At 39.1% G+C, this 11,029-nt stretch overlaps 1 pseudogene across 1 annotated transcript; it reads left to right on the top strand.

The window, feature by feature from the left end:
- Positions 1-980: 980 nt before the first annotated feature.
- On the top strand, positions 981-6,818 carry LOC149153713 (putative linoleate 9S-lipoxygenase 5; annotated as a pseudogene). Its single transcript, XR_016263335.1, has 10 exons — positions 981-1,181; positions 1,735-1,981; positions 2,117-2,400; positions 3,918-4,167; positions 4,292-4,633; positions 4,741-4,826; positions 4,966-5,073; positions 5,180-5,481; positions 5,598-5,861; positions 5,965-6,818. The product of XR_016263335.1 is annotated as a putative linoleate 9S-lipoxygenase 5 (transcript).
- The last annotated feature ends 4,211 nt before the right edge of the window (positions 6,819-11,029 follow it).

The raw sequence follows: 11,029 nt of genomic DNA, 5'->3' as shown, positions 1-11,029 counted from the left end.
GAAGAAGGAGCCAATATATGAACTCCATCACCCTCGATTGGCAGATGAAAACTCTTTTGGGCGGGACTATGAAAGAGAAGCACAAATATCAAAATGACATTATTTCTTCCTTGAATGAGATAAAGTGAGTGCAATGACACCAACATTCATGTTTGGCTAGCTTGGATGCTCATTTAGCTCACTTAGAAAGTCACCTACAATGTGAGCTCAAACATTCTACTCCAACTCGTACAAGTGCCGAGGATCCTGCTCTAGTGACCTCTTCAGACTCATGATCTCATGATATGTTGTAATTTAGATATTTTGTTTATCTATATAGCTGAATTTATATTAGCACTTGTTATTTTCAGCAAAAGATACTTAATTTTGACATTTTCTATTAAATTATCAGTGAACAAATTTGGTTTCCTCACATAAAATTGAGACCAATAATAATTTGAATTGTGATACTTTTGATAATGTATTTTGACATTTTGGAGTAATTCTGTGTTAAAAAAGCCCAGTTACTCGGAAGCCACACGTGATCCATACAAAAAAGCTAAGGTACACGCAAGTCCCATTTTGCTAAGGTACACGTACGACATATTTTGCTGAGAACATCATCTGTTCAACGTCCCATGAGGTTCTCCCAACGAGGAGTTAGTACTACGCGGGTCCTCCATAACATTTGGTTATTCCTTTATTATATATTAGTCAACATAAGTCGTTGTTCAAACATAGATATCTAATAAGTAGTCAACATAAGTAGTTTTTTTATTTTAATTTGAAACCGAAACATGTGATCAGTGGGGTGTTTGTCAATGATTTAGTTATTCGTTATTCAAACATTCAATATCTCTAAATGAGTGTTAGGGTTTGAATGGTAAGTTCTCTAAACGAGTGTTAGGGTTTGAATCGTAAGGTCAAAAGTGTATTGTGACAATTTTTTCATTTATTTCATAAGTTATATAGTCAGATTCATCACATTATTCTCTGCACGAATGGAAGATGGAGATCGAGTCAACGGGAGTCTGTCAAAGCATTGTATCAAACCCAGCCGTGAGGAAATGGGAGAGAGGCAATTAGTAACGGTCTCTGATAATGCGTGCGACGTGGATAAGGCCCTCCTGAGTCCTGAGTACTCACTTATCCAGCCACCTTTTCGTACCTGGCATCCATTCGCCATACTCATTCCACGGAGAGTATGCCTTTAAACACTTTTCCTACGCCACATCCATCCGCCATACTTGACTCGCCAAGTATTACACCAAGAATTATTCCCATTCCCTGAAGAGACTCGCCAATTCCACGTAGAGTATGCCTTTAAACACTTTTCCTATGCCACATCCATTCGCCATACTCATTCCACGGAGAGTATGCCTTTAAACACTTTTCCTACGCCACATCCATTCGCCATACTTGACTCGCCAAGTATTACACCAAGAATTATTCCCATTCCCTGAAGAGACTCGCCAATTCCACGGAGAGTATGCCTTTAAACACTTTTCCTACGCCACATCCATTCGCCATACTTGACTCACCAATTATTACACCAAGAATTATTCCCATTCCCTGAAGAAACTCGGCAACTTTGGACGTGGTCAATAAGTCGCCTTCGCATCCCGCTACTATAAATTCAGGATTGCTTTCTTCACCACTATCATCTCCTCTCTTCTCTTCAATCTTTTGCTGCATCAGCTTTATATTTGTATGCAAACTACATCTCGCTCCATACCTTTCCAATTTTACGTACAGGTTGCTGCCAGCGAGCATCAGTCACAATCAACTCAAACACACACCATGGATAAACTTGCAGAGATATTTCAATTTGCCCAATCCAAGTTCAAGTCTGCAGAGCAGAAGATTAAAGGGTTTATGGTCATACAGAAGAAAAATGTTTTGGATCTCAACGATTTCAATGCAGGCATCACAGACGATCTTAGCGAGCTCTTTGGGAGGGGAGTCTCCTTCCAGCTTGTTAGCGCATCTCAAATAGATTCCGGTGGGTGGTGATTGCTTATTAATTATAAATTCAGTCCTTAATCTGTTTTGCAGTTTTAATTTATCAACCAAATTCAGCCAACTTTCATATAATTTAACCTGCAAGTTGTTGTTGTGACTCTAAATTCTTTTTCAGGCAATGGAATTGGAAAGTTGAGCGAGAAAGCGCCTCTTCAGAACTGGATCTCTACTCATGAAGGAATACTCACGGGCCAGACCACCTATGGCGTCGAGTTTGACTGGGACTCCAACTTCGGAGTCCCTAGAGCATTCTTCATTACAAATTCGCATCATCACGAGTTCTTCCTCAACTCACTCACTCTTCAAGTTCCCGGTCATGGCAATGTCCACTTCGACTGCAACTCTTGGGTGTATCCTGCCTCTAAATACAACAGAGACCGTGTCCTTTTCTCTAATCGGGTAAACATATGGTTCATCTCAAATATCAGATCATCATTCATTCATCTCACATACCTCGGACATATTGTTTTGAATATAGGAACTAACGAAATTATGGGCAACTAACTGTGGTAGAATGTTATCTGCAGAGTTATCTCCCCGAGAATAGTGTTGGAATGTAATTTCAACTGCAGCAACAGTTGAAAAGAAATCGCACTTTCTCCTGCAAACAATCCCAGCAGTCCATCTGTCTTTATTCCAATGGGTATTATTTGTTTCAGCTTATTCACGCCACCGCCATAAGTGTCTTTTCGCCCTTTACCTGTTTGTATTCCCAAAGGAGGAGGAAGCACCAACAGCATTAAAGAAGAAGCATGGCCGAGAAGGAAAGTACTAGCGTCGAGCCAGCCGCAGCATTTATCAGTCTTGGGTTTCAGCACAACCGACTCAAGAAATACAACAAAAGATCAGATTTGTTCATTATGTGTAGCAGAGACTCTGTCAGAGAGTTGAGGCGGTTGATGGATAAGTTATGACCGCTTCCTGCACTATATATGTGTAGAACCACAACAGTGTTAATCACTCTGCAATGTAGCGCAGCAGCACTCAAATGTAATTTCTGTGTATTTAAGAAAGAATGTGCAGCAACACGAGCTCACATGAATGAAGCCCTCTTGCACAGCAGTGCAGGGACTGAAAAGTAAGAGAGATAGAGAGCAAAGGGGAGCACGCAGCAGCGTGAAGTTTTGCAGGGCAATACGCTGCAGCGCGTATGTGCTAAATGAATGCAGACACAGATTGAAGTGCTTCTGAAGAAGGCATGTTGGTGAATCCCTCTGTTAGAAGGAGGATGCTATTTGTGTGGAACTGAAGCGTTCCTGATGTAATCCCTCTGTCAAGAGGAAGATGCTTTTCAGCATAGTTTGGTGAATCCCTCTGTCAAGAGGAAGATGCTCTTCAGCATAGATCGATGAATCCCTTTGTTGAGAGGAAGATGCTCTTTAGCATAGATTGGTGAATCCCTCTATTAAGAGGAAGATGTTTTGTAACAACAGTTGAGAAATCTCTCTGTGTGAGAGGAAGACAAATTTGTATCAGTTGATTTACTGTTTATAAATAGAAGTTCCTCTTTGTGCGTTGTTGTTACACCGTAAGTCGAAAAATACTTGACGTCAAAAATATCCGTTGCTGTTACACCGTAACTCAAAAAATACTTGACGTCAAAAGGTTACGTTGCTGCAACACAAGTTACAACAACTGAAAAAAACTGCGTTGCTGCAACACCAGTTATAGCAAAGCGATTTTTTCTGTTTTCGCTGTATTAAAACAGAGTATTATTTTGATCATTTTTTGATCCTGAGGCAAAGTAGAGTATTATTTTATGCTCTGTTCTTTTGTTTTTGAATTATCAGAAATCCCGAAAACAGAGTATTACTCTCTGTTCATATTTTTTTTTTTGTCGTTTCAAAATTTATCAGAAAATTCCCAACAGTGGAAACAGAGGATTTTTTCCACTGTATTTTGTTTGGAATAACCAGAAATTCCCGACAAATAGTCCTCCTGCACTCATTAAACTGAGGAATGAGGAGCTGAGAAACCTAAGAGGCGAATACGATGGAATGGCAGAGAGTGAGAGGAAAGAGTGTAACAGAGTGTATGACTACGATTACTACAATGATCTCGGAAACCCTGACAAGAATCTAGAACTCAGCCGGCCAGTGCTAGGAGGGTCTGAACAGTTTCCGTACCCCCGCAGGGGCAGAACAGGTCGCCCACGCACAAAAACAGGTGAGATTAGTTTTTATTGCCCACTTATATGTAGAACAATTCAATTCCTCTTTTCCCTCTCGGGCAACGACACAGGCCAGGGAGTAAAACGCCTAATCTTGTTGCTGGGATTGACTGTTGACAGAGCCCACGAGTGAAAGCAGATTGGCATTAGACATGAGTCTCGATATCTATGTTCCACGAGATGAACGTTTTGGGCATCTCAAATTGTCTGATTTCTTGGCCTATTCCCTCAAGTTAGTCGCCCAATTCTTGGTGCCAGAGCTCAAATCGCTATTCGATTCAACCCCCAACGAATTCGACTCATTTGAAGACGTTATGAAGCTTTACTCCGATGGGATCAAGCTGCCGGACAATCCAATTCTCGACGCTGCCAAGAATCTCATTCCTCTTGAGCTCATCAGAGAGTTCCTCACGACAGATGGCCAAAAATTGCTGAAGTATCCCCTTCCTCAAGTTATTTCCAGTGAGTATTTCTCTTCTGAGCGCTATTCTGCATGTTCTTATTCTGCACTTGATATCTACTAGATTTTGTATAACTGAATTTGGTGGAACTGGATTTAACGGGCGCAGATGACAAATTTGCATGGAGGAAAGACGAAGAGTTTGCACGGCAGACGTTGGCTGGTGTCGATCCGGTTGTTATACAGAGACTCAAAGTAATTAGCCCCTCTCTCTACTTTCATATAAATGTTGGAGGGTCAAGATCAGGATACAGAAAACTCAAAAAATTCTCTGGAATTTCAATTTTGTTTAGTCTGTACATAGTTTTAATTTTATGAATAATTAAATTGACAGAGTTTTCCCCCAAGAAGTAAACTGGACCCGGAGATGTATGGTCCTTAGATCAGTTCTATTACTTCTTCACATATAGAAAAGAATATCGATGGGCTAATAGTGGAGCAGGTATTCTGCAATTCAGCGCTTGTTGCTTAATGTAAATCTGCTCATGTCTAATTCTTTTCATCTGCCTAGAAATTCATGTACTCATACATTGATATGATGTTTTCAGGCTCTGGAGGACAATAAATTGTTCATTCTGGACCATCATGATGTCTTCATGCCTTACGTTAACCGAATAAATGCTCTGTCTAGAAAGATATATGCTTCTCGCACAATTCTGTTCCTTAACAAGGATGGCACATTAAGGCCAGTAGCAATCGAGCTGAGTCTACCCCATTCAGATCAACGCCCGAAAAGTGTTCGTAAGGTGTTTAATCCTGCAGAGGAAGGCGCAGAAGGAGCTTTATGGCAGCTCGCCAAGGCCTACGTAGCTGTTAATGATTCTGGTTACCATCAGCTTATAAGTCACTGGTAAAACCTAATTAGCCACCACTAGCTAGGGGAATATACAGGCAGAATCTGTTTAGTATTTACAATATCATTATATAATATAGGGTGCTGACTGAGTCATGATCGGGTTTTTTCAGGCTTAAGACTCACGCAGCCACGGAGCCATTTGTCATCGCTACCAACAGACAGCTGAGTGTGATGCATCCCGTGCATAAGCTACTGAGCTCCCATTTCAGGGACACCATGAACATCAATGCTCTGGCTCGCCAAATTCTTATAAATGGCGGAGGCATTCTTGAAAGAACAGTGTTTCCTGGAAAGTATGCCATGGAGATGTCCGCGGTAGCATACAAGGACTGGAGGTTTGACGAACAAGGGTTGCCTGCAGATCTTCTCAAAAGGTAATTATAATCAATAGCGACAAAATCTGAATTGATCTATGTTTCATGATCAACAATTTGAATTTTGATTAATATATCATATGGTGTCGCTACGACTTGACAGGGGTATGGCAGTGGTGGACTCATCAATGCCCCACGGGCTTAAGCTGATAATCGAAGACAACCCTTATACTGTGGATGGATTGGAGATATGGTTCGCAATAGCATCATGGGTTAAGGAGTACCTGTCCTTGTACTATCAGAACAATGATGCAGTGAAATCTGATAGGGAGCTTCAAGCATGGTGGACCGAAATCAGAAATGTGGGTCATGGAGACAAGAAGGACGAGACATGGTGGTAAAGCATCGACAACGTGGACGATGTTGAAAAGGCAATCACAACAATCATATGGGTGGCCTCTGCTCTTCACGCTGCAGTTAATTTCGGGCAATACCCATATGCAGGATACATGCCAAATCGGCCCACCATCAGCAGAAGGTTAATTCCGGAAGAAGGGTCTGAAGAATTCTCAGAGCTGGTGCAGAATCCAGGCTTGTTTTTGCTAAGAACGATAAGCAACCAATTTGAAACGACACTGGACATAGCGTTGATAGAAATTCTATCCATGCACTCCACAGATGAGGTATATCTAGGACAGAGAGCCACGAGTGAATGGAGTGGGGATGAACGTGTAACAGAAGCTTTTGAACGGTTCGGTATGAAGCTGAAAGAGCTTGAGAAAAATATAAGAGAGAGAAACGAAGATGCAGAAAAGTTGAAGAACAGGTGTGGTCCTGCTCAGGTTCCTTATACTTTGCTTTATCCAAACACCTCGGATGTGAGTCACAAAGGCGGACTCACTGGTAAAGGAATTCCCAATAGCGTTTCTATTTAAGTTGTGGTTGGGATGATTATGTATCAAATTCCTTACTGGAATTTCAAAGAGTAGTCTTTACTTAGTTTGTATTTTAAAAATTCTCCTGATACGATTTCTTTTTTAAATCTTAATAAATTTCAGAAACATTTCGCTTCAGAGACTTATCTTCTTATTTTCTTGTTCATAATATATTTTAACTTAAAAAACTCTATCAATTTCATCTTAAAAGATCATACGGCTTCTTGATATTATATATCAAAGACATACATGTCTTCCTCTTATTATTAAGATTATTGATATTGTTACTTCTAAGTTCACAGAAAAAATGTGGTGTGAGAAAGATTTAGCGGCTAAAAGAAAATTAAGTTATTATAAGAAGGTCATCAACCCCACCTTAGAAGATCAAAAGTACCTCTCTATTTTAACTAGCTCAAAGAAGAAAATTAATATAGCAAAGATTAGAAAAAATTCTCATGAGCTCCATAGTGAAACAGGTCGTTGGGCAGTTCCTAAAACGCCATGGATGGAAAAGATCTGCCATATATGTGAAAATAGGAACATCAAGGATGAAAACCACTTCCTCTTAGAGTGCCCCGCATACAACCACATTAGATCTCAGTGTCACAATCTTTGTTACAACACTGACCTTCCTAGCCTTTTACAATGTCAAAATTATAGTGAGCTCGGGAGGCTTCTCTCCAAGCTTTTTGAGCATAGAAATAAAATCTTAAATCAAAATAAATAATTTGTTTCTTTAGGTCCAATAGACCAATGTTTGGTCTCAGCAGACGTTAACCATCATCATCAATAAAATTTATTTTAATAGAAATTAAAATAATTTTAAGAATATTTTATATATCATTTACATTTTTTAAGTATTATATATTAATTTTGTAATAAATATAGAAAGAATTACAAGTTTCTTTTTCTTAATTATAAAAGTATTATTATGGTGATATTGGTATATATTTTAGAGTAGAGCATACAAAATTTTAATTGAAGTATTATTTTTATAATTATAAAAATAATTATTATGGTGATAAGCATGTTGTTGATGGGTTAGAATGCTCTATTAATACTTAAGGGATATCCCTGGTGCAAAATTCTAATTAAACTCTACATTGTTTGGTTTAGGGATCTCATCCATTATGTAGGTTTAACTGCCATCATGTTGGTTGAGTTTTGCTCTCGACAAAAGAGATGCTAAAGTTAGAGAATAAATAAAGCTTTGACAAATGCAAGTAAGCAACTTATGAAAATCAACACATGAGACACTATGAATAGTAACAACATAATATTAAACCATGAATCTCAAGAGAAATAGTGTTAGCAAAGCTCCAAATCAAACCCATGCATGTTAAAAACATAAGTTTATCAACCATGAATAAGTTCGTGATCAGTAACACCATGAAAACGTAAATAAGTAGACAATCCTACACTAATATAATGCTCAATTCAATAAATAGTTTATTGACATAAACACAAAGTAAACACATCATATACTATCCATTCACCGCAAGAGAAATCCCAAAATGCTCGATGACACATGAAGGAACTGCATGCTAAGGCTCATAAAGCTTGAAACATTAAGCAAAAATATACATAGCACCATCACATGAGAAGTCCATAAGTCCATAAGTGGAAATATGAAATCACTTCATGCATTCACTAAAAGATTTATTAGTTCTCAAACAATATGCACAAATGAGTCCCCTAACAAAAATTCCATTACAATGAGCCATGAGGACATATTTATAGAAAATGGGGTGACCTTTCATCTATCCATGTCTCTTGAGATACCCCATGACCTTTCACATCCTCACATGACTCTCTATTGTATCATAGCCTCTATTCTACTACAAACACATTACATCAAGAAAATAAATGCTCCTATTATATTAATCTAGTAATTAAGAGTTCCAGGGCATCCAAATACAATTCTTGTGCTTGGTATGTGTGCCAAAGCTTGTACTCCTTTGCAATACTAATGACCTTATGTTGTTGCTCGTCTTCGTGTTTGTGAAGGCATTCAATGGAATCTAGCAACATAGTGGATTTTTTCATCTTTACTTGACTTGATAAGGTCATGAAATTTGTATACATCCTTGCAAGCTCCACCACATCTTGGGCAATTGTTTCCTTTGTAACCTATAAGTCCTCCATAGTAACAAATTGCTTAAAAGGACTCGGAAATGCTTGGATTTCCTCCTGTGACCTTACCTCACCCAATGTACCAATGGAAGGGACCTTATGCACATGAATAAAAGATTCTAGACCACTCAACAAATGTTTATATGAAGCTAAAACCTCGTCTACATCCTTTATCAACGTGTCATGCGAATGGATCTTGATATGAACTACATCTTTAACATCTTCTGCAGTTATCCAATCCTTTCTTGGGAGTGTTTCTGTTGCATCTTGATATTGAGTGGTCCATTAATGTAGGCTTTTAATGTTTGTTATGGCTAGTTTAAGCATTGTTCCTCTTTCTTTAGATTTTTCCTGTATAGTTGGGAAAGTTGGTATGACCTGATCTAGCTTCATCATTTCTTAGTAAACTACATTCATGGTATCTTCTAATATTGTCACCTCTCCCTGAATAGATGCTCATAACTCTTTGCTTCTTGAATGAGTCACAAGTAAAGCCTAACTCTCATTTTGCAATTGTGTGGTTCTTTGTTGAGAAGCAACAACCTTGACTTGCATATGAACAACCTTTCTATTCAATCTACTCATATTCAATTATGTGGTAGTGGCGAATACAGTTCCAGTTGATGAAACCATTTCCAAATTCATGGTGGTGTTTATGACATTCTCTTTCTTTGTGACCACAAATATTGGTTTAGTTGGATTCTTTGCATAACACATTTTCCTTTCTTGCATTATCTTGCATTGAATTTGATCGAATGTAAGCTTGGTTATATCTAGCACCTCTTCTTCCTCCTCTTTTGGGAAACCCAATTCTTGTAGGGGAAGGTGTCCACCAGTAATTGGAGTAGAATGTGGGATATCCAAAGGAGGGACATCCTGCTACATCTGGGGTCCTTGTGCCTCTTGATCATTTATTGTTTTGCTTTGTTGTTCTCTGAGTAGATATTACTCAATTTGTTTAGAAAGAGCCTCTTGTTTTCTTTTGGCTTCCTCTTCTTCATGCCTTTTCCTATCTTCCTTGGCTTTCGTTCTTTGTTCTTCCCCAAATTTTCTTTTTAATTCCTCTTCTTCTTCCCTCTTTCTCATTTATTCCTCTTCTTGTTTCTTCATTTTTGGTGCTTGTGACGCAGGCAAGTTCCCTCTGCGGGCAGAGGCAGCCCCTCTTGCCCTAGAGTGGGTCTAGCCGCAGCAAAGACAATACCAAATCAAATTTCCTTAGAAGGTTGATGCCATGAAGGCTTACATTCAAACTGTCATTCGATGAAGTCCCGGTTGTGTTTCTCCAGCTCTCATTCTTCTAATCACTTATACCTGAAAGTGACATATAGAGCGCAACCACGAACATAATAGAGTACGACAAAAAATATCTACTTAAAGAGTCAAGGAGCTTCAAGCTGTCATTATGAAATTTGACATACAATATAGGAAATAAGTTGTTGATTTGTATTAATGTAAATTAAAGTATAACTTACAACCAAGCCTTAATGTCGTAAGCCTCCTGGAAGGGTCCTGTCAGCATGTCTCTGCAAGCATTCACTCACAGACTGTCTCCCAAAGGACAAATAACTCTCTCTCTCCTACCCAAAAGGCTAATGCTAGAACATTCTTACAATCAAGAAAACTCCACTCAAAACCATCCCAAGCTAAGTTACATAAGAGGCTACTTCCACACTCTAGCAAAACTCTCTAGCTCTACTGTTGAATTATTGAACTTTGAAGCTACAAAAACTAGTTGATCTCAGTCATGGAGGAAGTATTTATAGGAGGAGGAGCTTCCATAAGACATGGGAGAAAGAGCTTATCCCTTTGAGAGGCTACATAAAAGGTGGAACAACCATCCCAAAGGAGAGAGGCGAGCTCATCTGTTCCAACAACCAACCCTATGACCGTCCATGAAGCTGTTACACTTCGAAGCCTCGATGAGTTGTTTAAAAAACTTTCCAAAAGTAGATCGTCGTGAGTGCAACACAGAGACAGAGCGAAGACTTTGCTAGGGCTAGTGCAATCTTGGCTATCTTCGCGGGTGGAACAACTGTTGTCCCGCGACAACCCAAAAACATAGGTGGAAAAGGGTCTACTCCAGGAGTAGTGAACTGAGGTATTCTTCCTGAGATGACAAGGAAGATATTGACACATAATTTGCAACATGACACAAGGCAG

The sequence above is a fragment of the Pinus tabuliformis genome, chromosome 9 (genome assembly GCF_031772625.1).
Source record: "Pinus tabuliformis cultivar Carrire ecotype Pingquan chromosome 9, CPIR1, whole genome shotgun sequence".
NCBI classification, from domain to species: domain Eukaryota; kingdom Viridiplantae; phylum Streptophyta; class Pinopsida; order Pinales; family Pinaceae; genus Pinus; species Pinus tabuliformis.
Note: the sequence above shows the minus strand (reverse complement) of the source record. Positions and strands in the feature narration are given on the sequence as shown.